The sequence below is a fragment of the Mauremys reevesii genome, unplaced genomic scaffold (assembly GCF_016161935.1).
Source record: "Mauremys reevesii isolate NIE-2019 unplaced genomic scaffold, ASM1616193v1 Contig9, whole genome shotgun sequence".
Taxonomy (NCBI): Eukaryota; Metazoa; Chordata; order Testudines; family Geoemydidae; genus Mauremys; species Mauremys reevesii.
In genome coordinates, this window is record NW_024100906.1 from 1,086,191 (window position 1) to 1,113,599 (window position 27,409).

Below are 27,409 nucleotides of genomic sequence, written 5' to 3' on the forward strand. Positions count from 1 at the left end.
TCTCAATATTGTCATGTGTCTGTCTCTGTCTCAGAGTAGTCTGTGTGTCTGTCTGTCTGTTTAGCTCTGTGTGTCTCTCACTGCAGTTGTGTGTCTAATTGTGTATCTGTCTATCTCAATGTAGTTGTGTGTCTGTCTGTCTCAGAGAAGGGGTGTTTGTCTCTCTGGTTGTGTCTCTGTCTGTCTCAGGGTAGTTGTATGGATGTCTGTCTAGTTGTGTATGTTTGTCTCAGGATAAATGTGTTCACAGTATTTTCCCCAATAATTGAAATTAGAGGGGTGTTTGAATTTACAAAGGGGGGAGGATGGAAAATGACTAAATTAGCAACATCACATGTAACTAATTGACCACTGATGGGAGCGGAGAAGAAGGGTATGGGGGAATTCAGGGTGTACGTGGTTGGTCTTTTTTGTTTTTTCGCCTGTCTCCATGTAGTTGCGTGTGTGTCTGACAAGTTGGGTGTCTCAGTGTCCTTGACTTTTTCTTTTCTCCATTCTGCTCCCTCCCTATAACACCCTGAGTCCCCGCCTCCACCCTTATCAGTGTTTCTTTCTTTTCAGGTATCACATCTCTTGCCTCTGCACTCAGCCATCTCCTCTCCAGGCAGCGTCCTTGAATCTCTCACTCCCTGCTCTACACACACCTCTCACCCAGCACAGGATGGACCCCCTGCCTCTGCTCCTCTACCTGTGTGCAGGTAAGTGCCAGCCAGAGGGATTGGGAAATGCTGGACTCCTCCACATGGGTGCCCAGTGAGTACCCGTCTGGCAGGGGGAACGAAGCAGCTGGCCACTTGGAACTCCTGGGTCCTGTCCCCAGCTGGCTCTGCGCGGGAAGGGAGGTGGGTCTGGTGCTTACAGCAGGGGCCTCTGCATCAGGAGTCCTAGGTTCTGTCCCCAGATTTGGGAGGGGAATGGGGCTCTAGGGGCTTAGACAAGGGATGGGGGGCTGATAATCAGGACTCCTGGGTTCAGTTCCCTCTGTGTTCTATTCCCCCAGGCTCTCTGGGATGGGAGTGGGTCACAGGTGTGACGCCCCTTCTCTGTGGGACGTGTGTCCTCATTGTGAAGAGGGAGGGAAGGTCCAGCAGATGTGAAGTGGATGCAATGTTTGCAACTCTGCAAATCTGCTGTTTCATACAGGAGCTCTGAGCAGTCATACTGCTCTCTTACATACAATGCAAGTCCCTGACCTTTTCTGCCTTGCCTGTTCTTCCTGAACAGTTTATATCCATCCATGACAGTGCTCCAGTCATGTGAGTTATCCCACCAAGTCTCTGTTATTCCAATCACATCATAGTTCCTTGACTGTGCCAGAATTTCCAATTCTCCCTGCTTGTTTCCCAGGCTTCTTGCATTTGTGTATAGGCACTTATGATAACTTGCTGATTGTCCTGCTTTTTCAGTATGAGGCAGGAGTCCTTCCCTCATGCGCTCTCCTGCTCATGCTTCCTCCTGGTATCCCACTTCCCCACTTGCCTCAGGGCTTTGGTCTCCTTCCTCCGGTGAACCTAGTTTAAAGCCCTCCTCACTAGGTTAGCCAGCCTGCTTGCGAAGATGCTTTTCCCTCTCTTTGTTAGGTGGAGCCTGTCTCTGCCTAGCAATGGTCAGGACATACCAGATCAACGCCACATTTTCAGTTCAAAGCAGAACTGTCTGTTAGTGATGGTGTATTGTTTAGAGGAAATAGAACAGTAGTGCTGAAGATGTTACAAGCTGACATGCTCACAGGAGGACATGAAGGGCGCTTGGACCTGGAAAAATGTCAGTGCAGAGCCAGAGAGAGACTGTAGTAGCCACAAATGAGCAATGAGCTAGCGAAATTGTTAAAATATGTGAAACAGGCCACCAATGCCAACCTGAACAGCGTAAAAGAGGCTGTTAGTCAGCAATGAACAGTTAAGGGCATGATCTAAAGTTGGTATGGATCTATTTGCATACACAGGTGAGGGCTCTGTTTTTACACTGGATTATAATTATCATTCTCTGGAAGTTGTTTTATTTGAAAATACCACACCAAAACCATGGTATAATGCCCATGAAATCCATATTTTGCAGACATGGAATCCCTGAAGTTATTTGCCCAGCGCTGAGATGCAGCCACCTATGGGATGGGGCCTGGGGGCTGTTTGTACAGAGATTCACTCACCCGGCACTGAGATGTGGCCACTTGTTGGGTGTCTCAGGGAAGGGATGGGGGGAGGTGTGATTCTGCCTCTCCATGGAGCATGTGGGCTTGGTAAGATGTGGGCTCGGGCTGCGGTTCGTGGGCACGGCCCTGCTGTAAAGCCACCACAGCTTCTTCCTGATTCAAAATCACATCTCCGCTGCCTGTGAAGCTGGGACCTCTCAGGGCACGGGGGGAGGTCACACGTTGTGGGGTCTGAGAAGGAGGATGACAGATTTGAGTCTGGGACTGGGGAGTTTGAGGCACATTGGGAGACGGGTCCTAAAAAGGGATGAAGGGAAGATTAGGGGAACCTGCTCCCACCCTCTCAGCACCCCCTTTGTCCAGCCAGCCCCACAATTTTCCAACCTCACCCTCCAGCCCCACAATTCTACACCCCCCTTGCCCCACATCTGCTCCTCCTGCAAATCTGGAGGGTCTTTACCTCCTCCCAGCCTGGAGGGGGCTGCTCCAAGGGGACTCTCCATCCCAGGTCTGGGCTTGCAGGGATGGAGAGGGCAGAAGGGCTGAGGGAGAGGAGAGCAGAGCCACCCTGAGAGGTTATTACACTCCCTACTGCTCTCCCACAATTCCTCTCAGCCCTGCTTGCCTCCTGCGGCGGCCCTGATTGGCTACCCTTCCCCAGGAGGTTAAAGATCAGCCAATTAGAGAGGGGTTTCCCCACTCACCCACTTCCCAGCCACTCCCACGGGCAGAGGTGGGGAGTTAGTTAGCTACCCAATGCATTAGGGATTCAGTGTTGCCATCCACTGCCTGTTTTTTGTGTGACATGAGTTTAGGGAATCTCAAGCAGGAATCGCGAGGTTACAGTTGAAGCTCAGGATTACGAACTGACAAGTCAACCGCACACCTCATTTAAATCAGAAGTACGCACCCAGGCAGCAGCAGAGACCAAAAGAAAAAAGAAAAAAAGCAATTATAGTACCATGCTGTGTTAAAATTAAACTACTAAAAATATAAAGTGGAAGCTGCATTTTTCTTCTGCAGAGTGTAACAGACGCAGACCAGTGGGGTACAGGAGTCTGGTAGAGGGCAAATATACTGGCCACTGGATGAGTAGTTTTCTGTTCCCTGAGTGACCAGAGCAGGGGATGCGCTAGAGTAATCAGGAACCTGCTAGAACCAATTAAGACAGGCAGGCTAAGTAAGACACTTGGATCCAATTAAGAACATACTAGAATCAATTATGTCAGGCAGGCTAATCAGGACACCCAGTTTAAAAAGGACCTCCCGTCAGTTAGTGGAGAGTGTGCAAGGAGCAGGGAGTGAGGTGATGTGCTGCTGGAGGACTGAGGAGTATAAGCGTGATCAGGCTTCAGGAGGAAAGTCCTGCAGTGAGGATAAAGAAGGTGTTTGGAGGAGGCCATGGGGAAGTAGCCCAGGGAGTTGTAGCTGTCACTCAGCTGATACAGGGAACATTGTAGACAGCTGCTATCCACATGGCCCTGGGCTGGAAACTGGGTAGACGGCGGGCCTGGGTTCCCCACATCTTCCTAACTCCTGGTCAGACACAGGAGGAGTTGACCTGGTCTGTCAGACACACCAGAGGGGAAGGTCTAATTTGGAAAGGGATCCAGCCTGTCCCTGACCCACTAGGTGGGACAGAGACTGAGGAGATTGTTCTCCATTTCCCCCATGCTGGCCAGTGATGAGGTTACTGAGGGCTGCTGTGAACCTCTGAGGCGAGCAAATCTGCCAAAAAGCACAGGACCCACCAAGGCAGAGGAGGAACTTTGTCACAATAGTAAAGTTTCAAAGCTGGATTATGTCAATGTTCAGTTGTAAACTGTTGAAAGAACAACCATCATGTTCTGTTTGAGTTACGAACATTTCAGAGTTACGAACAAACTCCATTCCCAGGGGTGTTCATAACTCTGAGGTTCTATTGCATTTTACCTCTGTATTTGGCCCTGGTGCGACCCCTGCTGCAATAGTGAGTCCAGTTCTGGTGCCCACAATTCATGAAGGATGTTGATAAATTGGAGAGGGGTCAGAGAAGAGCCACAAGGCGAATGAAAGGATTGGAAAACCTGCCTCATAGTGATAGACTCAAGGAGCTCAATCTAATTAAGGGAAGATTAAGGGGTGACTTGACATGAGTCTATGAGTACTTATGAGGAGGACAAATATTTAATATTGGTCTCTTCAATCTAGCAGATAAAGGGCTAACACGATCCAATGGCTGAAAGTTGATGCTAAACAAATAAAGGCCGTGTCTACACTAGTGAGCATACAGCAGCACAGCCGTACCAATGCAGCTGCACCGATGTAAGATCACTCCTGTAGCTACTCTATGCTGACAAGAAAGAGCTCTCCGGTCAATGTAATTGAACAACCTCAACGGTTGTTTGCGGTGGTAGCTCTGTTGATGGGAGAAGCTCTCCTGCTGACATAGCGTTCTGAACACTACCACTTGTGCCAGCAAAACTTACGTTGCTCAGGGATATGTTTTTTTCACACCCCTGAGTGACATACGTTTTGCTGCCGTAAGTGGTAGTGTAGACATGGCCTGTGACTGCAAATACATTTTTAACAGGAAGCGTAATTCACCATTGGCACAGTTTGCCAAGAGTTGTGGTGGATTCTCCATCCCTGGAAATTTTAAATCATGATTGGACATTTTTCTGAAAGATCTGCTGTAGCTCAATCAGGAATTAATGCAGGGAAGTTCTCTGGCCTGTGTTAACCAGGAGGTCAGACTAGATGATCACAATGGTCCCTTCTGCCTTGGAATCTATCAGTCCATGAAGTCTGATACGCCCCTTCCTCCTTTACAGGAAGTGCACCCGCTACGGATCAGCATCAGTAAAGCTGATGAAGACAAATCCAGTGCTTCGTTCACCAGCACTAGCTCCACTCATGATATTTATTTTTAAGTGGGCGTGTCTGGAGCTATGCAAATGAATGTGGGGAATGATTTGCATAATACAGCCCTTGAAGGCTAGGGAGCAGGTAGTGAGGAGCTTGGAGTCAGGATGCCTGGGTTCTATCCCTGGACTTGGGAGAGGAGTGAGAATTGTTGGGTTAGAACGGCAGGGTGGGGGTTGAATTCAGTCTTGTAGCCAGAAGGAGCCGGCCCCTCAGCCCCAACGACTGGCCCGTTCTCCATAGGGGAAGCGCTAACTGGTGACTGTTTAACCCCTGCAGTGCTGGCACCGAGCTGTGGATTCAGTGTGGAGGTGGAGGGACCCATCACCTTCCAGGAGGCAGCAGCAGGGTTTGGGCAGAGCGTGGTGCAGTTCGGGAATGCCAGCGCTGGGGGGTAAGGGCCAAACGTGGGCTCAGGGCCCCACATGACTCGTGCCCAATGCTGAGGGGCTTGTCTGGCTGGGCAGCCCCTCATAGGACCCACTCCCCTGGGTGTGATGGGGCATCTCCTTAGCCCCCCTCTGCTCTTTGCCCACAGGCTGATCGTCGGGGCCCCGCTGCAGACAGGAAACGTGAATGAAATCGGCAAAGTCTACAAGTGCGACCCGGGCTCCAAACGCTGCCAGGAGATCCAAATCGAGAGTAGGGGCACCCTGTGCTGTGGGGCGCTGCAATAGGATTGGGGTGGGAGCCAGGACTCTTGGGTTCTGTCACCAGCTCTGAGAGGGACGGGGGGTCTAGTGGGTTAGAGCGGGGGGTGGGGATGGGAGTCAGGACTCCTGGGTTCTATCCCCAGTGGTGGGGGTGGGGTCTAGTGGTTACAGCAGGGGGAGCTGGCAGTCAGGAATTCTTGGTTCTGTCCTCTGCTCTGGGATGGGAATGGAGTTTATTTGCTCACCCTGGTCTGCATCTCTCCCCTCTCAGGGCCCCCCGATGCCATGAACATGTCCCTCGGTTTGTCTTTGGCTGCTCAAGGCTCCCAGTTCCTGGTAGGTACCACACCCAGGGGAGATGGGTGCTGGGACTGGGGTCCGACATTTGCTCCCTCATCATTCCAGGAGACAGATCCCCCTACAAACCCTGCTACTCATGGATGGTAGTAACTGGGCAGTGTCAGTGTGACTGGAGCAATGATGCAGAGGTGACAATTGGGTGACATCCCCAGGACTACATGACAACTGTGCGAGGGCTGTTGGTAACTCCCATAACTGGAGGGGGGCACAAGGATGCAGTGGGGAATGGTGGTAGCCAGGTATCCTCACTTTGACTACAGTGACCATGAGATGATGTCGTGAGGGATGGAGGCAACTGGCTGATGTTGCCATGGTGACAGTGACTGGAAGGAAGCAGGAAGCTGACATAGCAGGAAGCACTGAAACTGGGTTGTAGCCATGGTGACAGTAACTGTGTGTGAATGTAGCAGGGAGCATGGCAACCAGGTGACATTGATATGGCATCAGTGACTGGGTGCTGCCATAGTAAGGAGCGTGGGAACCAGGTGTGCTCCTTTGTGGGTCCCTCTGCCTTAAGGGGGTCCCCTGCCCAGGCAGGGCCTTTCGCTGCATATCCATAGGAGGGAGCAGATCCCAGGTTCTCTCCCCCACCCTTAGTGCTCTGTTCAGAGGGGCACCTACTGACCCCGTGCTGTCTCGTGCCCCAGGTGTGCGGCCCCACGGTGCACCGGGCCTGCGGGGAGAACATGTACATCAATGGCTACTGCTTCCTCCTGGACCAGCGCCTCCGGCAGCTCCAGCGCATCCCGGACAGTCTGCCAGGTGAGGGGTGACGCAGGGGTGGGGTGGGGGACCTGTGCTCTGGGGTCATGGGTGGGTACATGGGCCATAGGAAGGTGGAGGGGAGATGGGTCCATTGGTCTCGCATGGTTTGGTATAGCAGGCTAGGTGAGTCCGTTGGTTTGATTCAAGATGTGAGTGGAAACCAGGAGCCAGGACTCCTGGGTTCCGTCCCAGCTCTGGGATGGGGATGGGGGTGGGGTGTATTTTTTTCATTCCAGTGCATGTCATGCCCTACGCTCAGGACTCCTCAATGGCACGGATGGGATCATACTGCAACAGAGGGGCCCATTGGCTTGATCCTGGGTTGCAGGGAGGGGGCAGGATACCAAGTTAGATGGACCCATTGGTCTGGTCTAGCAATTTTTACCGGGTTTTCTCCATGTTTGTGGAGTTGAGTCAGGAGTCAAACGTATTTCTTTCCTGGCCCCACCAGAGTGCCCCAAAAATGGCACAGACATAGTGCTCCTCATCGACGGCTCGAGCAGCATCAAACCTGTGGACTTTGGAAAGATGAAGACATTTCTCTCTGAGATCATGAAGCGTTTCCGCAGCACCAACACGCAGGTAACAGGCTGACCCCTGACTATTTACTCTGCCCCTCACAGTCAGGGCTGACCCCAATGCCCCAGTGTGGCGCTAGGGGGCGCTGTGCTGCAGGGAGCAGCAAGAAATTTTGCATGCAAAACCAGGAAAAAAATTCCCACAAAACAAGCTACATCCCGACCACCTGCCCCTGAGTCCGATTCCTGCTTTTCTGACCCTCCACCTCTGGGGTTGTTTTTCTCTCTTCTCCCCATCTCCTCCTGCAGTTCGCCCTCATGCAGTATACGCACAGATTTAGAGACCACTTCGACTTCTCAGAGTACAGGAGCAGTCGTGACCCTGATCAACTTCTCCAGAGGGTTGAGCAGCTTAATGGAACGACGCGCACGGCCAGCGCCATCCAGCAAGTGGTGTAGGTGTTGCCCTGCTCCCGGTACTGACGCCACAGGGAATGGGCTGCAAGGACATGGGAGCTAAGGGACAGGGACTCAGGACCCCTGGGTTCTATCCCCAGCTCTGGGAGGGGAGTGGGCACTAGTAGGTTAAAGCAGGGTGGGAATGCTGGGAGCCAGGACTCTGGGGTTCTATTGCCAGCTCTGAGCCTCTGTTGCTGTGTGACTTTAAGCAAGTCACATCCCTGCCCTGTGCCTCAGTTTCCCCATCAGTAAACTGAGGACACTGACCTCCTTTGTTAAGGACTTTGAGATCTGTAATGCCAAAGCAGTGGACGAGCACTAGGTGTTGTTACATATCAAAAACCCTCAGATGCATTCTTCATACCCCACTTTTCCAGGGAGGAGCTGTTCATCTCTGGGAGAGGCGCGGGATGAGGCCACCAAAGTTCTCATTGTGATCACAGATGGGAAGAAATTAAATGACCCGCTTTCTTATTCAGACGCCATCCCCGAGGCTGAGAGTGCTGGAATCATCCGCTACGCCATCGGGGTGAGCCACGGCTGTGCGGAGAACTAGTATGGATCTGAGCCCGTGTCCAGGTTCCCATCAGATAAGGGAGAAGAACTGACCCTGGATTAAGTATCAGAGGGGTAGCCGTGTTAGTCTGGATGTGTAAAAGCAGCAAGAGTCCTGTGGCACCTTATAGACTAACAGACGTTTTGGAGCATGAGCTTTCATGGGTGAATACCCGCTTCGCTTGCATCTGATGAAGTGGGTATTCACACACGAAAGCTCATGCTCCAAAACGTCTGTGAGTTTATAAGGTGCCACATAACCCTGGGTTGTAACTGGGTCAACATGTGACATTATAAGAGAGCTGGAGCTCCTCTGTTGTTCAGGTTGAGCAGAGCTTTCTGGTTAAAGGTTGGGTTTTCTGCCTACCCTACGGTCCATGTGCTGACTCAGATTGCCATGAAATTTGGTATTCCTCGTGGGGAAGCAGGTTAGGATTAGTGATCCAAATTTGGGGTCACTTGAACAAGGGGCTCCTGAGATACAGCCCTCCCAGTTAAACAGCAAAATTACCTGGCTCTAATAAAGTTTTTTCTGCACACACCTGGGGCTCAAACAACAGCTCTGATCCTCCCCAAACTGGTGTCAGTCACTTGACATTTATCTCCATGAAACTGCTGAGCCAAAGAGATTGAAATGAGCCTCAGTAGCCTGATAAACGGCAAGTCTAGGTGACAAAATTAAGGGTACGTCTTCACTACCCGCCGCGCTCCCGTCGACTCCGGAACTCCACTGGAGCGAGTGGCGGTAGCGGAGTCGACGGGGGAGCCGCGGATGTCGATCCCACGCCATGAGGACGGGTAAGTAATTCGAGCTAAGGTACTTCGACTTCAGCTACGCTATTCACGTAGCTGAAGTTGCGTACCTTAGATCGTCCCCACCTCTAGTGTAGACCAGGCCTAAGTTGACTTAACTTACGTTGTCACACAGCCACCTCAGTAATTCAATCATTTTTTCATGTCCACACGATCGTTCTTCTGTCAGCAGTGCTTGTACCGGGGTGCTTGTACCAACTTAACTGTCAGGGTGGGGCATGGTGGGGCACTGACAGCTGAATCCCCAGGGCCTGGGGCCAACAGCCAGTGCCCCAAGGCCAGGGCGGCCTGCCATTTCGTCGCCCCAAGCACAGCAGGCATGCCTGCAGATGCTCCACCGAAGCCGCGGGACCAGCGGACCCTCCGCAGGCACGCCTGCGGGAGGTCCACCAGAGCCGCCTGCCGCCCTCCTGGTGACCGGCAGAGCGCCCCCTGCAGCATGCCGCCCCAAGCACGCGCTTGGCGCGCTGGGGTCTGGAGCCGCCCCTGCCCCAGGCTATATAAGCAACGCAGTGTCTATATGGACACTGCAGTGACCTGACCACATTGAGCTAAGCACATCGGCTCTGGCGGACGTGGAGTTATGAAGTCCGTGTGGTGGACATGTTACATGGGTGGGAGCTACATTTTAGCAAGGCTGCTTACAGAGTTAGGCTGAAGTAAGCCTTACATCAACAAACTCGGGTTTAGAGTCATAGAGTCCCAGGCCAGAAGGGAATTTTGCAACCATCTAGTCTGAGCTCCTGTGGGCCAGAGAACTGCCCCAAATAATCCCTGTTGGAACCAAAGCAGATCTCCTAGAAAACCAGCCAGTCTTGAGGTAAAAATTGTTAGGGATGGAGAATCCACCACGGCCCGTGGTGAGCTGCTCCAATGATTAATTCCCCTCATGGTTAAACCTGACACCTTCTTTCTAATCAGAATGGGTATAAATTCCGCTTCCAGCCATTGGACCTTGTTTGACCTTTGTCTGCTGCTTCTGTCAGGGCCAGCGACCGGGAGGTGCCTGACTCCACCACTGAACCGACTGCACGCAACCCAGACTAGCACGGTGGTCCCAGCCCTTCACTCCTTGCCCTGAGGCAACCCCCAGAGACAGTGCAGCACTCACCCCTCACTATGCCCTGGAGATTGAGTCATGCAGGGCCCAGAGTGCTGACAATCCCCATGGCAAGGAGACCCCTGTCCTCACTGCTGATACAACCCACACAGCTCGGTGTTGAAATGAGGCAGGCTCCAAAACTCCAGGCTCCAGCGGCCTCCCACTCATCAGAGCGGCACATGGCGCTGGCTGAGCAGTGCCTCTCTAGGGCCCAGCAGGGCTCGGGGCGGGTGGGTGTTGGTCCAGGGCTCTTGTCTGTGACTGACACCAATGCCCTGGTCTCCCCTGTACCTCCCTCTACTCTGTGAAGGTCGGCGAGGACTTCTTCAATGATACTGCCCAACAGGAGCTTCAGGAGATCGCCTCTGAGCCCACCAACGAGCACGTCTTCCAGGTGGACAATTTCGACGCCCTCCAGGGGATCCAGAGCCAGCTGCAAGAGAAGATCTTCGCCATCGAAGGTACCAGGGCCGGGGGAGGGGCCACACTGGCCCTGGGGCTCTAGAAATGGGTTTTCAAGGCTGAGATGGGACAGGGAGCAGCTGGGAATCCAGAGCTCAACTAGGCCCTGTTAGGCCTGAATAAAGATGTAGCACAAAACCAGTTATGCCCACCTGACTGAAGTCAGGCTAACAGAGGTTTCTGGGTAATCCCAGAGTGAAAAAATACTAAGAAGCAGCATTGTCTCACAAAGCCCTGGAAAAAAGTAAAATAAGTGACAAGTATCAGAGGGGTAGCCGTGTTAGTCTGGATCTGTAAAAGCAACAAAGAATCCTGTGGCACCTTATAGACTAACAGACGTTTTGCAGCATGAGCTGTGGGTGAATACCCACTTCTTCGGATGCAAGTCTTGCATCCGAAGAAGTGGGTATTCACCCACGAAAGCTCATGCTGCAAAACGTCTGTTAGTCTATAAGGTGCCACAGGATTCTTTGTTGCTGTTAAAATAAGTGAGGGGCTGGTACCAGCTGTGTTGTGTTAAAAACAGTGTTTAAAGAACTAATAAAAAACACAAGCATCCCACAGTTCTAACTAACGCCCTGGTTTAGTGTTCGGTGTGTTTTTAACTCCCTTACATTCCTAACTTTTGGCGCTTGTTAAAATATTAACAATTTAATGCTGTAAAGACAAGGCATGCGTCTATATTAAAAGGTGTCTAATTTCTAGTTGTTAGACAAAGGGGGGTGGGTTGCTCAAGTAAATGATCTATAACGTAATAAAACTGTCTATATAGGCTAATACTAAGCCGAGCTGCTCTCTATTAATGCGTGCACTTGTCAATAAAGAGCTTTTAATCAGACCTTGCTGGTGTTGCCTGTCTCTCTGCAGTCAAACAACAAACTTCACTGTCGGGGGTTAAAGTCCCTAACAGCCCCAAATATTCTCTCTTTCTCCATCCAACATGTGTCCATTAATCTATCTCCCTAAATACCCCTGGTGCTTTTCTCATCCAGCCCCCTCCTCACACACACACACACACACACCCGGGCAGGGGACTGGCTGGCTCAAGGGGTTGAGGAATGGGATACAGGGCCTTTGCTCTAGGGGGCGCTGGATCCAATCCAGCCTCGAGGTGGGGAGAAGGGCTGGCTCAGGGAATGGGACATGGGGCCTTTACCTTCTGTGATGGTCTCTCCCGTCTCTGTCTGTCTGTTTCTGCCCCTAGGCACCCAGTCCCAGAACAGCAGCTCCTTCCAACTGGAGATGGCTCAGGAAGGATTCAGCTCCCTGCTGTCCCCTGTGAGTGACGCCTGGCCCCGGTGTGTGTCTCATGCTGCCGTGCGCTGGGGCCCTGACAGCGCTTTCATGCTATGCAGGAGCTAGTTCCCTTAGTGCTCACAGGGGAGACAACCCTTTAATAGCCCAGAGCGCTGCGGGAGCTGTGCAGGGGGCACTCTCCCCTCCCACTCAGGGTGGGAACTAGGAAGTTGTGTGGGGGCCCAGTAGGGGGTGCTCACTCCCCTGGCTGTCAGCACCAACCCCAGTGTCCCAGCACGATGCTAGGGAGCGCTGTGCTGCAGGTTCTGGCCTTCTCTAGTAAATACATTCTGCGCTGTCTGTTTCCTGTAATCAGTCCCCTTTGCCGTGTGTGTCGGTTTAGGATGGGCCTGTGCTGGGAGCGGTGGGAGCCTATGACTGGTCCGGTGGGATATACCTGTACGGGAGCGGCAGGAAGCCCAGCTTCATCAACGTATCCAGAACCTCCACTGACATGAATGATGCTTACCTCGGTAAGAACAAACCCACCGAGCTTCCCTTACCTATTTAAACAGCCCACATGCCCCACCCCAGAGCTGGCTGCATCTCAGTTCTGGACAAGTTCTGTGCAGCACTGTTGTACGGCTGTTTCCCATCTCACCTCCCGACGTCCCTCTCTTCCTTTGAGGTTATTCCTCTCAGGTCATCACAGCCAATGGGCAGAGCAGCTACGTGGTTGGGGCCCCTCGCTATCAACACACTGGCAAAGTTGTCCTGTTCAGTCGAGATACCAACAGTGGAAAATGGACACCCAGATCGGAGCAGTTGGGAGAGCAGGTATGGGGAGTGTTACAGTAAAGTGGAGTGTGGGTGTGAGAGAGAGACTGCTGGAGGAAGCCTGTAAGATTTTGATATCATGTAATATTTGTGTTTTGGCTTCATCTTCAGGAACGATTCAGTCAGAGAGCTCAGGCAGGGGATAAACTTGACTGGTTTAGGGAATTGCACCGCAGCTGACACTCAGCATCTCTCCAATATCCCACTGCTGTTACCTTCACTTAGGGTCTAGACAGATCTCATGAGACGGATACAGACAGAGGCCCAGATACACCAAGGGACTTAGGCATTGTGATGCTGCAGGGAGGCACCTACCCCTGCCAGCGATTCATGAAGCAAGGGAAGACTGGTGGTCTTCCTCCTAACCCACATTTCGGACCTCATCCAGTAGGCACCTTTAGAGCCACCAAGATCATCACAAACCAGCTGCAGGAGAAGAGGGAGGCCCCCCCTTATACCCTGGGGGAGACCTCACCTAGAACCTGGACAACCCCTGGTTTGAGTCCCTGCTCTTCCTGATGAGGAAAAAGGCTTTAATCAGGGCTCCGCCATCTCTCATGGAGTGTTCTGACCACGGGGCCGTAGGGTGGTTGTGATTTGCACACATTCTGCAGCCCAACTGATATTTAATTAGTCAACTAAAGTGGAACAATGTAAACAAGAGAGATGGAGGGAGCCCACAGCTGAGGGGTTAGAGCACTGACCTAAGAAATAGCAGACCCCTGTTCAACTCCTTCTCCTCTGACCACACATACCAGATGGTGCCCTGCAGGTGGAGCAGCCCCTATCTTCCCCCAGTTTGTGGATCATGCTGGGGTGTGGTGTGAAATGGGCAACTGGCTGCTTAGAGTAAGACAGCAGTGCACATTCCCTGCCCTTGAGTCAGCAACATAAGGAGCTTCTGCTGCAAAAACTTAGGCACCAAGTCAGGTTAGGCAGCTATAGGGGTCAGCAGCCGCTACACAGAGGTTTTGTGGATCACAGTGTCAGCTAAGTCTGGGGGTTAGGCACATAAGTCCCTTTGTAGATCTGGGCCAGAGAGACTCGGGCAAGGAAATAACATTACTAGTGATATTAACAGTGTCTGTAAAAGATCACACTACACTAACAAAGTGAATTTCTCCAAGATCTAACTGTCTACACATTCCAGCTGAACAGAGCTTATAACAGTGACTCAGTCAGTGAATAAACTTTACTCGTGCTAGCACAACCTCTGAAAAGAATTGCACCATTACTAGCATTCAGCATCTCTCCAAGATCTAGCTGCCTATACATTACAGCGATAGCGCCACCTGCTGTGCAGCGGGAGGGTGAGTCTAAGGATGGAATGAGTATTGGGACTGAATCCTTATCCCCATAGCGTGAGAAGGGTCCCAGTGGGAGAAGGAGGAGGAAGTGACTAAATTGAAGGGGTGACTTATCTGCCTCTCCAGATTGGCTCATATTTCGGGGGTACACTGTGTGCTGTGGACCTCGACAGAGATGGGAACACGGACCTGGTTCTAATTGGAGCCCCCATGTACTATACACCTCAGAATGAAGGACGGGTCTATATCTGCCCCATTAACTGGCTGGTAAGAAAGAGAATGGAGCCTGGGGGAAGATGGATGGCCTGGGGTTCTTCTTGCCTGCACTGCCAGGGGGTTGTGATGCAGAGAAAATGAGAATGGGAACAGCAGGCACAGTGCTGCAGGGAGCAGGATGGGGGGGATCATGAGAGGACGCTCTTCCCTGCCAGTCAGTGCTGGCTCCCATGCCCCAGAGTGGTGCCAAGGGGCACTGTGCTGCATAGAGAGGGAAAGGTGGTCCTTTGGGGCGGGGGTACTCTCTGCTGGCTGCCAGTGCTGATCCTATCCCCATGTGTTTCTTTCAATGGGGCCTGCAGGGGGCGATGCAGAACTGCACCGAGACACTGCAGGGGCAGATAGGGAAGACGTTCGGGCGCTTTGGGGCCAGCATGTCTGAAATCGGGGACATCAGCGGGGACGGACAGACGGACGTGGCCATCGGGGCCCCCATGGAGAACGACAATTGTGGGGCCTTGTACATCTTCCATGGGGAAAAGGGAGGCCTCAGTCCCCAGTACAGACATGTGAGCCCAGCTCCTGCGGGGAGGGGTCACCACTGATCCTGAAAGAGACATCATGGGGCCCCACGGCACCCTAGTGCCTATTAGCCTGTAGCAGCTGCTTCCCCACCCCTCACCCTCTGCTGCCCCCTAGTGCCCATTATACAGCACAGCCGCTCCTTCCCCACACACACCCTCTGCTGCCCCCTAGTGCCCATTATACAGTACAGCCGCCCCTTCCCCTCCCTCACCCTCTGCTGCCCCCTAGTGCCCATTATACAGTACAGCCGCCTCTTCCCCACCCCTCACCCTCTGCTGCCCCCTAGTGCCCATTATACAGTACAGCCGCCCCTTCCCACCCCTCACCCTCTGCTGCCCCCTAGTGCCCATTATACAGTATAGCCGCCCCTTCCCACCCCCACACCCACCGCTGCGCCCTCGTGCCCATTATACAATACAGCCGCCCCTTCCCACCCCTCACCCACTGCTGCCCCCTAGTGCCCATTATACATTACAGCCGCCCCTTCCCACCCTCACCTCTGCTGCCCCTAGTGCACATTATACAGCACAGCCGCCCCTTCCCCACCCCTCACCCACCGCTGCCCTCTAGTGCCCATTATACAGCACAGCCACCTCTTCCCCACCCCTCACCCTCCGCTGCTCCCTAGTGCCCATTATACAGTACAGCCGCCCCTTGCCCACCCCTTACTGCTCTCTCTGCACCACAGCGCATCGAGGGGTCATTGTTTGCCGGAGATCTGCACTATTTTGGCCAGGCCGTCAGTGGTGGGACAGACCTGACAGGGGACGGACTCCCAGACATCGCGGTGGGGGCACAAGGGCAGGTCCTGCTGCTGAGGTGAGTTACTCTGTGTCGTTGCACTGCTCCACCTGACAGTCTCAGGCCTTATCTACAGTACAGAGTTTTTTTAATAAAAGTTATGTCAGTGATCAAGAAGCGCTATAATTTCATCGCTATTGCATGTTCACACTATGCTTATTGTGTTGGCAGAGCGCGTCCACACTTGGTGCTCTACCATTGACAGTGAGAGCAGTGCACTGCGTGGGTATCTATCCTAGTGTAGGACTCATCACATTCTGTAGCTAGGAGTTGTGGGAAGGTGGAGTGGATCACAGCGCCTCATGGGTGCTAGCTCAATGTCCCATGATGCTTTATTTTCTGTCCCAGCATTCCATGGTCCTCTGACCACTTTTAGTGGCATTTTTTAATGTCTCCTGTTTACTGTGCGCCCACAATCTCTATGTGAAAGGATGGATCCCACAATGCTCTCAACTGTTTTTATCACTGTTGTGAACACATCACGGCTGGTCATGCAGTACATCATGAGCACCCAATGTGAACAGGAATCAGAATTGCCTGACCTGCTGTGTGCCATGGAAAGAAGCAACACCAGATTACTTTTGGCATTCGTGGAGCAGCTGAACATGGTGGACCATCACTTTTGGGCTCAGGAAACAAGCACTGAGTGGTGGGATCGCATCATTGTACAGGTCTGGGATGACAACTGTGACTGCAGAACTTTCAGATGCAGAAAGCCACCTTCCTGGAACTGTGTGTGGAGCACTGCGGTGCAAGGACAGTGGATAACAAAATGAGAGCAGCCCTGTCAGTGGAGAAGTGTGTGGTGATTGCTTTGTGGAAACTGGCGAGTCCAGACTGCTACCAGTCACTCATGAATCAGTTTGGAGTTGAGAAGTCGACCGTGGGTGCTGTGTTAACATAAGTGTGCAGGGGCATTAATCGCAGCCTGGTATGAAGAACCATCACTCTTGGCAATGTGTGTGAAATAGTGGATGGCTTTGCAGACATGAGATTCGCAAACTGCAGCAGGGTGCACATTCCAATTTTGGCCCCAAACCATGTGATGGAGTACATCAATAGAAACGGGTACTTCTCCATGGTATTGCAGGTACTTGTTGATCACTGCAGCCATTTCACTGACATCAGGACAGGGTGGTCCAGGAAGGTGCATGATGCACGCCTCTTGAAGAACAGTGGTCTATACAGAAAGCTGCAAGCAGGGACTTCCTTTCCACACCAGAAGATTCCAGTGGGGGATGTTGAAATGCCCATAGTGATCCCCGGAAACCCAGCTTACCCCTTACTCCAATGGCTCATGAAGCCTTACACAGGAAACCGAGACAGCAGCAAGGAGCGCTTCAACAGTAGGATGACTAGATGCAGAATGACCTTGGAATGTGCTCTGGCAGATTAAAAGTGCGCTGATGATGCCTTTATGGCAGGTTAAATCTAAGTGAGAAAAAGATTTCAAAGGTCATAGCTGACTGCCGCACATTCCATTATCTTCTGGAGGCTAAGGGTGAAAATTTCCCCTTGGGGGGGAATGCTGAAGCAGATCACCTGGCTGCTAATTTTGAGCAGCCTGGTACCAGGGCTATTAGACTGGCACAATGGGGGAGGGGGGGACAGTTTGAATCAGGGAGGCTTTGAGGCAAGATTTTGAGATTGTGAACCAGTAATGTGTATTTCTATACAGCAATCTGCCATGCTTCATTAAACTCAATTATCTTATTTGGCCTCACACTTGTGATTCCTGACTGGGATTTGTAGTAAGCAAACTATTAGAATGCATGTATATGTTACTAGCAGCAACGATCCCTATGTGAACACATGGGTAGTCAGTGAATGGCAGGGTTGGGGACACTAGCCCTTGCTGAACCAGCCCCTTCTGCTCAGGGCCCTAACCCTCCCATCCCTCCCCCTCCCCTGGGCTGCCTCACTGCCTCCACCCTTGGAGCACCAGGTGGAGGCTGCCTCCAGGCTCGGAGTGCTAGGCATGCAGCGCACCCCATCCCAAGCCTCAGAGCACTTGGCGGGCAGGCAGTGTGCCCCCATAGCCTCAGCGCACTGGGCAGGTGTGCAGCATATTACCACTGAGCCCAGGAGTGGCAGGCAGGTGGGTAGTATGTCCCCCCCAGCCCAGGAGTGGTAGGCATGCAGGCACCATGTCTGTCCCCCAGTCCAGGAGTGATGGGCGAGGGGGCAGCTCATTTCCCCCGAGGCCTGGAGCACCAGTTGGGTGGGCAGTTCATTCTCCCTCAACCCCAGAGTGCCAGGCGGGTGGGAATCTTGCGCCTCCCCAACCCTGGAGCCCCAGGCGGACGACGCGCCCACCCCACCCGGGAGCACCTGCCTGGCAGCGCAGCCCCCCAACCCCTAGCGCTGGGCAGGTGATGCAAGCACCAGCTCCAGCTGGCTGCAGTCCGGCCCCTACTTGCCCAAGCCCCAGGCTGGGGCCCAGGCCAGGGGGAAGAGCCACAGCAGAGCACGGAGGGAAGCAGGAGGCAACATGGGAGTGAAGCAAGGGCAGGGCCATGCAGGACTGTCTGGGGAGGCTCAGCCTTCCCCGGCCTTTGATACCCGCTGCCCATGCGTGTAGGACACAAAGAACGATTGTTTATCTTCCAGAGAGTTTGTTTTTATTAAATGCCAGTTAACACACACAGAAGGCTTGGTGGGAAGGGAGATAAGAGTGCAGGGCAGGGGAGGCTCTCATAGCTGTGTGTATGTCCAGCTATTAATCTGGAAGCTGCCTGAAGGGTTGGAGCTAATGGAATCCCGAGACATTCCGGGAAGTTGCAAGGAATGTTTGGGAGGAGTTTGGGGAGGGCATGGAAAGCTGTTCTGTATCAGCAAGGGGAGGGGGGAAGAGTTAATCTGCATATATTCTGCCTGGAGTGTGATCAGGGACTTAGCATCTCTGTTTGCTCCTCCATCACTTTTATCATCCTCTCATGGGCCTTTAGAATGCTCTTCTCACACCCCTTTCTGTCCCGTCTTCCCATTTCTCTCAGCACCATGTGTTCTTTTCTTTCTGACTCAGCGGATTGGAGCACCTCTCTCAACCTGTCCTCCTTGCTCCACCTTGGTTGCTTCCTTATGTGGCATAGGTGCTCTGCCAGTCAGGGGCGGCTCTAGCTTTTTGGCCGCCCCAAGCAGTCATGCGCGGGAGGCGCCCCGGAGCCGCGGGAGCAGCGGACCTCCCGCGGGCATGACTGCAGAGGGACCGCTGGTCCCGCGTGGCTCGGCTGGACCTCCCGCGGCTGCGGACGGCTCGCGGGTCCGGCGGCTCCGCTTGAGCTGCCGCAGTCATGCCTGCGGGAGGTCCAGCCGAGCCGTGGGACGAGCGCCCCCTCCGCAGTCATGCCTGCGGCAGGTCCAGTCGTCTCCGGTGGACCTCCCGCAGTCATGACTGCGGCAGCTCCCCCGGCCCAGCCTGCCGCCCCCTAGATTTTGCCGCCCTAGGCACCAGCTTGTTTTGCTGCTGCCTAGAGCCGCCCCTGCTGCCAGTGTGTAGTGGGGGTTCCTTGAATGCCACATCTGCAGATGCACAAGAAACAATGCACAGAAGCATGATTGTTAGTTCATGCACAGTATTGAATCATTACAGTAAAATACACCTCTTGTAACATACCAATCACTGTCACAATGTCCCTTGGCAAGCGCACATCTCAACAAACATCTTAAATATGGTGAGTATGGCCTAGGTAGGGGGGTGGACATTCAAAATGGGGCAAAGGGTGTTAATATTTTCAAAGGATCAGTGAAGGCGACTGGGGACAATATTGTAAGTTGTGCCACCATTTTCCACAGGCAGGGGTCATTGAAGCTGATATCGCACTCCTGAGGGTAAGCAAGGGCACATCTACTGCATGTCTCCAGGTTGAGACCCGGTCCCTATGCTGCTCACCCATGTGCCTCTTTGGTCCCTGCACTAGTGATTGCCGAGTGGTGCGGGAAAGGGGGAAGGGACAAAGCAGATTTGCCAAGGAACCTTTGGCAGAGGATTGGCAAGTACCTCCAGGGTAGTTTCCTAGAGATCTCTCTGGAGGATTCCCATAAAATCTGGGTGAGGATCAACACACTCTTCCACTGCACTGCTAAGCTGCACAGGGAAATGCACAGCACACAGGAACACAGCAAGTCTTGCACACTTCAATCTCTTCCTTCACCCACTACCACAGTATTCAGAACAAAGGACAGCTGTCTGCCAGGTAATCGAGCAGTATCTGCTCAAAAAGATCACTAACCAGGGGTCTCCTCTCCTGCATTGTGCTCACTGGAGATGGACTGCTGGGTCTGGCTACACCCCTCCAGAGTGGAAAAGATCTCCTGACTCACCGTGGTACGGGACGACCCTGATGTGGGATCCACAACGTCCTCCAACTTGAACTTCTTGTCCACGACTTCATCCTCAGGGTTAGATCCACTTTCCATTGCCTCCCGCCCCACCAATGTGTCCATGGGGCTCTTGGCAATGGAAGTGGGGTCACCACTGAAGATGGTGCCCAACTCCTTGTAGAAGCAGCAGCTTTTGGGCACAACACCGGAGTGAGGGTTTGCCTCCCTCGCCTTCTGATACACCCGCCTCAGCTCCTTTATCTTCGCTCTGCACTGCACTGTGTCCCGATTTGTAGCTCTTCTCACAGAAGCCATGAGAAATGTGCCCATGGGTCTTGAAGTTCCTATGACTGGAGCGGAGCTAGGACTGGACAGATTCCTCTACAATAAGGCTTCCTGCCTGTCTTGGCCCCGCTCTGCACATGCCCTGGAAACAGTCAGCAAGTCTGGTTCCTAGGTGGGGGGAGGAGGCAGGAAGCTCCACATACTTCTCTCGCCCTCAGGCACCAACCCCCTCAGCGGTGCTGGAGCTGGTGCTCAGGGAAGGGGCAGTGCATGGAGCCCTGTGCCCCCCCCCACCCAGGAGCTGGACCTTCTGGCCGCTTCCAGGGTGCAGGGTGGTGCCAGCCAGAACAGACAGGGACTAGCCTGCCTTAGAGCGGCAGCATTGCTGACTGGACTTTTAATGGCCCAGTCGGTGGTGCTGACAGGAGCCGCCAAGGTCCCTTTTCCACCGGTTGTTCCAATTGAAAACCGGACACCTGGTCACCCTATCAGGAAGGGCATTGTGGGACACCTCCAGGAGGCCAATTATAGCGACATAACCAAGCGCAGTCTTTACACTGGCACTTTGTCAACAAAAATTTGCCATGAAAAGCTCTGTGCCTCTCGTCAAGGTGGTTTTCTGTTGTCAGCAAAACACGAGAGTTTTGTCGCCAAAAGTCACATTGCAGTGTGTGAACCTCCACTGTTTTGCGGACAAAAGCTGCCTTTAGTAGAAAAAAAACTACTGTGTAGACAAGGTCTTAGTATAGTGTGTGTGTGTATGTGTGTGTGTGTGTGTGAGAGAGAGAGAGAGAGAGAGAGAGAGAGAGAGAGAGACTGCTGCCCCCTGCTGGAGAATGGCACAACGACAGCTCTGTTGCTCCCTTCTCTGCCCCCAGCAACTCCTCTAGCAGAGCTGCGTGTCCATAACCCGTCTCCCTGGGGTGCTGTGAGCACATCCAGGCTGGGTGGGAGGCTCTGGGGAGGGAGGGGGGCTGACCTCATTGCAGAGAGCAGCTGGGTGATGGTTCTGTTCCCCCCATGGCAGGTCCCAGCCGGTGCTCAGAGTCAAGGTCTCCATCAGCTTCCAGCCCCCAACCATCCCCACCTCGGCCTTCGACTGCCAGAGGCAGGAGCAGCTCAACACGGAGGCCAGCAGGGCAGAGGTCTGCTTCAACATCACTAAGAGCACCAAGAACAGCCTAGGTCAGACCAAACCCACCCCCTGCTCCCCTCCCTCCTGAGCCAGCCAGTCCCCTGCCCTGGGGATGGATCGGAGCCAGCGCCCCCTAGTGGGGAAAGGCCCCATGTCCCATTTCCCCTTGAGGTTCCTGTTCTCAATTTCTCTATCTCTCGTTTCCCCTCCCCCATAGGCAACAATATCTCCGGCACCATCCAGTACAGCCTGGCCCTGGACCCCCGGCGGATGAAGATCCGAGCCGCCTTCAACTCCAGCGGCCCCGTCCTGAGCAGGGAGCTGCGGCTCGGCATCGAGACGAGATGTGAGACGTACCGGATAACGTTACCTGTGAGTGTGTGTGTGGGGTCCTGGCTCCTTCCCATCCCACTGTGTCTTCCCCTCGCTCCCAAATCACCCAGAGAACAAACCTCTCTCCTGGTTGCACCCAGCCCCCACCCCCCCCTTACCCTTCAGGGGCCCAATGTGTCACTCTGTCTCCCCAGCTCTGTCCAGAGGACACTGTGACCCCCATCACCCTGCATCTCAACTACACCCTGATGGGGGAGCCCATCGCTGCTGCCGGCCGCCTCACACCCGTCCTGAGCGAGGACTCTGTGCCAGTGTCTGCAGGCTCGGTAAGGTGCCAGAGCCAGGCCCCGTGCTGGGTCTACTGCAGGGATCGAACCAGTGACCATGGGGTTTGAAAACAGAGTCTGGAAATTAAGAGGCAGCAGCAGCCTCTAAAACCCCTTTACACAGTGTAGCCGCTAGAGGGCAACAAAGATGGATGCTGAATTTGCCTTGGCATCTCTCCTCTGTGGGAACACTTGAACCTCTCCTCAAAGCTGCCAACATTTCTGTCCAAAACACAAAATATTTTCATTAAAAAATGATTTTTGCTGGACAATTTTCAATATTTATTTTGGCCAGGGCCCTCTAGAGGGGACAGACCCCAAGTCCTGTTCCCCACCCCCCTGAGCCAGCCAGTCCTCCAGCCATGGTACCACTAGAAGTGTGAAACTGCTGCTGGGCAGAGGGTGAGGAGGAAGAGTGTTTCTCAGGGGTGGGGGGGCTGATGATGGGTTTAGCTGTCCCCCGGTGTAGGGGACTGGCAGGTGCTGGGGTAATGGGAGGGTCCCTGGGTCCCTGCATTGTCATTCTGGCGGGTGGTGCTGCAGCCCCCTCCTCACCCACTCTGATCCTGCTCTCCTGCGTCTCCCCCCAGCTCCCGTTTCAGAAGGACTGTGGCCCGGATGACCACTGCGATGAACAGTTAGAAATCTCCTTCAATTTCTCTGGGTAAGTTACTGAATCCTCCCCTAAAAACACCTACCATAGTGGGACCCGTCCGGCTTAATCACACCTCGGATCTTCAACATCCAGCTGGAGATGTTGCCAGATTTCCAGTGCTGATGGATCCTGGGTGGGGGGTGTGAAGGGTTGCGCCCCCCCCCCCCACCGCTTCGGGCTGCCCCTTGATGTACTGGGGAACCACTGAGCCTGCCGGTTCCACCAGCCTGGGCTTCCTATCACTGTTCTGCTGAGCCAGGCCCTCCAGCCTCCAGCACACACACAGGTAGGGACACACCCAGCTGCAGCAAGACACAGACACTGAAATCAGCTCTGCATGGGAAGACTCAGCTCGGGAACTGCCCAGCACTCAAGTACACACAGGACTGTAAACCCAAAATTGTCTTGTCTTGCACTGCACAGAAAACTGTACAGCGTAAGCTCATGAAAATCGCCCCCTCCTTCAATGTGGAGGAAGATCTGCACAGCTTTCCCAGCCCCCAACTCCGTTGTGAATTGCACAAACTGGTTTAAAGAAAACAAACACAAGTTAAATAGCAACAAAGGTAGATTTTAAGTGATTATAAGGGATAGAAAACAGATCAAAGCAGATTACTGAGCAAATAAAACAAACTCGCAAACTACGCTTAATACACAAAAGAAACTGGCTACAAGTGGAAATTTCTCACCCTAAACGTTTTTTAAGCAGGTTGCAGAGTTTCTTGTTGACAAACCGCTCTTGCTTGCAGCCTAGACCCCCAGATATTCCTGTCACAGGCCAGACACCTTCTAGCCCGGGTCCAGATCTTTCTTCCCCAGATCACTCTTAGGTATTTTCAGCAGCATCTTGGACAGGGATTTAGTGGAGATCCGGCCCTGATAAACTCACTTCCCTGCCTTATATAGGATTTATATGTGGCGGGAATCCTTTGTTTCCCTGTTTGATTCGCACGCCCTATTTGTGGGAAAATACTAGCATTCTAAGATGGAGTCCAGTACCAGGAGTCATGATCACATGACCCTGCAGTGTCAAAGCAGCCATAAATCCTCCAGAAGACTTCACAGGAAGGTGGCAGATTAGCATCTTCAAAGTCCTATTGCTCTCCCTAATGACAGATTGACTAATCAGGCAGACTGATTGCATTTTGTCTGGTGGGCGTTCCCCAGGTACAAACCCACTTGTAATTGTTACATAGTCAATATTCCTAACTTCAGATACAGAAATGACACATGCATAGAAATAGGACACATGCAGTAAATCACCACCTTTCCAACGATACCACATGTGACTCGTCTTGCATAAAATACAACTTAGTTATGCCATATTCATATCACAACAATATCTCTGTGAAGAATACGGGGCGTAGTGTCACAGGCGTAGTGTGGGGCGTAGTGTGGGGAAGATGCACCACTGGAAGCTCACAGCACTCGGGTCCCTGGCTGGGCACTGCCAGAGGAAGTTCACAGAGCAGCCAGGGCACTTCCCTGAGGAAGCTCACCCCCTTTCTCCCCCCTTAGCTTGAGCACCCTGGTGGTGGGGGTCACCCTTGAACTCAACACCACCGTCTCCATCCAGAATCACGGGGAGAATTCCTACAGCACCATCGTGCAGTTCTTCTACCCGGCCGCGCTGTCCTACCGCCGGGTCCTGCTGCTCCAGGTACCTCAACATACACCAGGCATGAGGGGCAGGCACTGCAGGGGGCTCCGTGCTGCAGGGAGTGGACAGGGATCTCAGCAGGAGGCACTATGCTATAGGGAGTGGGCAGGGGGCTCTTCAGGGGTGCTGAGCTGTAGAGGTGAGTGGAGGGCTTGGTAGGGAGTGCTGAGCTGCAGGGAGTGGGTGGGGGGCTCGGCAGGGGGTGCTGAGCTGCAGGGAGTGGGTGGGAGCTAGGCCGGGGCACTGTGGGCTGCGTCTCTCACTGGCTGGTCCCCTGTTCTCAGTCTAACAGGACCATGGCCGTTAGGTGCAGCTCGGCCGTGGGCTCGGAGGAGCAGACTCAGAGGAACAGCACCTGCCACTTTGACTACCCCATCTTCTGGAGTGGAGCTGAGGTAAGGACAGGCCCTGGCCTCAACCCTGGCCTGTGAACTCCCCAGGTGTGAACTAGGGTTTCCAGGTGTCCTATTTTCTAAGGGAACACCCGGTTGAATAGGAACCCTGGCAGCTCCGATCAGCACCGCTGACCGGGCTGTTATAAATCTGGTTGGTGGAGCAGCGAGTCTAAATCAGGCTCCCTGCCTGCCCTGGCTCCTCGAGGCTCCGGGAAGTGACTGTCATGTCTCTGCAGGGGTGATGAGGGAATCGCCGTGTGCTGCCCACACCCCAGCACTGGCTCCGCAGCTCCCTTTGGCTGGGAACTGTAGCAAATGGGAGCTGTAGGGGTGGCGCCTGTAGACTTTCACAGCACGCACTGCACAGAGCTGCCTGCCTGCACTTCCGCCTAGTGGCCCGGACCTTCTGGGAGCAGCACGGAGCCAGGGCAGGCAGGAAGCCTGCCTTAACCCCACTGTGCTGGTGACCTGGAGCCACCTGAGCCCAGCGGAGCCCGGTGGAGCCCAAACCCTAACCCCCTCCTGCATCCCAGCCCCTGCTCCAGGTTAGAACCCCTCTTGCACCCTAACTCCTTCCCAGACCCTGCACCCCCACCCCCACCCCAACACCCTGCCCAGCCCTGAGCCCCCTTCTGCGTCCAAACTCTCTCCCAGAGCCCGTACCCTGAACCTCCTCCCACACCCCAACACCCTGCCCAGTCCTGAGCCCTCTCCCAGACCCTGAACTCCTTTTTCCTGGCCCCACCCCAGAGCCCGCATCCCCAGCTCCTTCCCCAGCCCAGTCAAAGTGAGTGTGTGTGGGGAGAGCCACTGAGGATGGGGGCTGGAGTGAGTGGCAGTGGGGCCTTAGAGAAGGGGTGGGGCAGGGGAGGGGCCTTGGGGCAGGGGCAGAACAAGGGTGTTTGGTTTTGTGCCATTAGAAAGCTGGTAACCCTAGTGTGAGCCCAGCTGGGAGCAGAGAGGGGCAGTTCCCTGGGGTCAGCCCAGCCCGTGACAAGGGATGTGCTGGGGAAAGCGCCCGGGGAGCCCGGCGAGTCAGTGCAAACAGAGCCCTGAGGTCACTCCGGGGCTGGGGTCAGGCCCTGCCGGGGCTGCAAACCAAGGGCCAGACTTGGGCTGGAAGTCAGGCCTCACTGGGGCAGAGAGGGGAGGGGCTGTCCCTTAATAGGATGGTTAATGGGGTGTTGTCATGGCACAGAGCGGGTTGAGGTCTCTGGATCCCAAACCGGATTAGCGCTGTCTGTGGCCAGGGGCAGGGTCATGTTAACACCTTCGCCTCCCTGGGCCCATTTATTCCATCTAAGTTCATACAACAGCCCCCCTGATCCCCTGTGCCTGCCCCACCCCCGCAGTTTTTAGCAGTTCCCCAGGCCCTGACACTCATCCCACTGTGTTTTCCAGGCCGTTTTCGTCGCCACCTTCGACGTCTCCTCTGAGGCCGACCTGGGGGGCAGGCTGCAGATCACGGCCAATGTCAGCAGGTGAGGGGGCAGGGCAGGACCAGGGGATGGATTAGGGTTTTGTGGGGCCCCTGGGCCAGAGCAAATGGGGGCCCCTCCCAACCTCTTCTCTCTGCATTCCCTCCCCCCACCCCTGTTCTCCCAGCTTTCCACCCGGGGAGCTGGGTGGGGTTCAGGGAGCAGCAGGAGAGCCGGGCAGGCGGAGCGGGACGGGACACAGGGCCACCCATTTTTCCAGGGGCCCCCAATTGGCTGGGGTCCCTGGGCAGAAGCCCCATTGGCTAATCCACCACTGGGGCTGGGGGGCAGTGGGAGGGGGCCATGCACAGAGCAGGGCAGGGCAGTGGCCTGTGGTGCAGCCTCCCTGCACAGTTACCTGCCTGCGTCTCCTCACATCTCTCTCCTTTGCCCTCCCCTCCCCCCAGTGACAATGGCGGCCCCATCACCGAGCGCATGAGTCACCGGGCGGAGCTGCCAGTCAAGTACGGCATCTTCATCATCCTCACCAGGTAGGTCAGTGCGGAGATGGGGGGGAGCGCCCCCTACTGGGCCCCCTGTTCCCTGCAGCACAGCACCCCCATGCAACACCACTCAGCAGCCCCATCCATCACACTCTCGTCTCTCTCCTTCCTTCCATCCTTTCCTCCCCCAGCCTCGAGGAGTCGACCACGTACGTCAACTTCTCTGCCAAGGAGGCAGGGACAAGTGTGCCAGTGACACATCGGTACGAGGTGAGGCTGGCGGCACAGAATGTGAGGGGGGAGATGGGTCTCAGAGCAGCTTCCAGTGAGTTTCCCAGGTACTAGAGCCCCCTAGGGCCGCCAACTTTCAGTTCGCACAAAACTGAACACTCCTGCCCTGAGGCCCTGCCCCTGCCCTGAGGCCCCTCCCCCACTCACTCCATCCCCCCTCCCTCCATCGCTCACTTTCACCAGTCTGGGGCAGGAGTTTGGGAGAGGGTGAGGGCTCCAGCTGGGGGTGCAGGCTCTGGGGTGGGGCCAGGAATGAGGGGTTTGGGGTGAGTGAGGGGGCTCCAGGCTGAGGCAGGGGGTTGGGTGCCGGGTCTGGGCTGTGGGCTGGGTGTGTGGTCTCCAGGAGGGGCCAGGAATGAG

The 27,409-nt window shown here is 54.2% G+C and overlaps 1 pseudogene; it reads left to right on the forward strand.

Annotated features, from left to right (window-relative positions):
• Window positions 1-510: 510 nt before the first annotated feature.
• LOC120395018 overlaps window positions 511-27,409 on the forward strand; it is a 28,727-nt pseudogene continuing 1,828 nt past the window's right edge.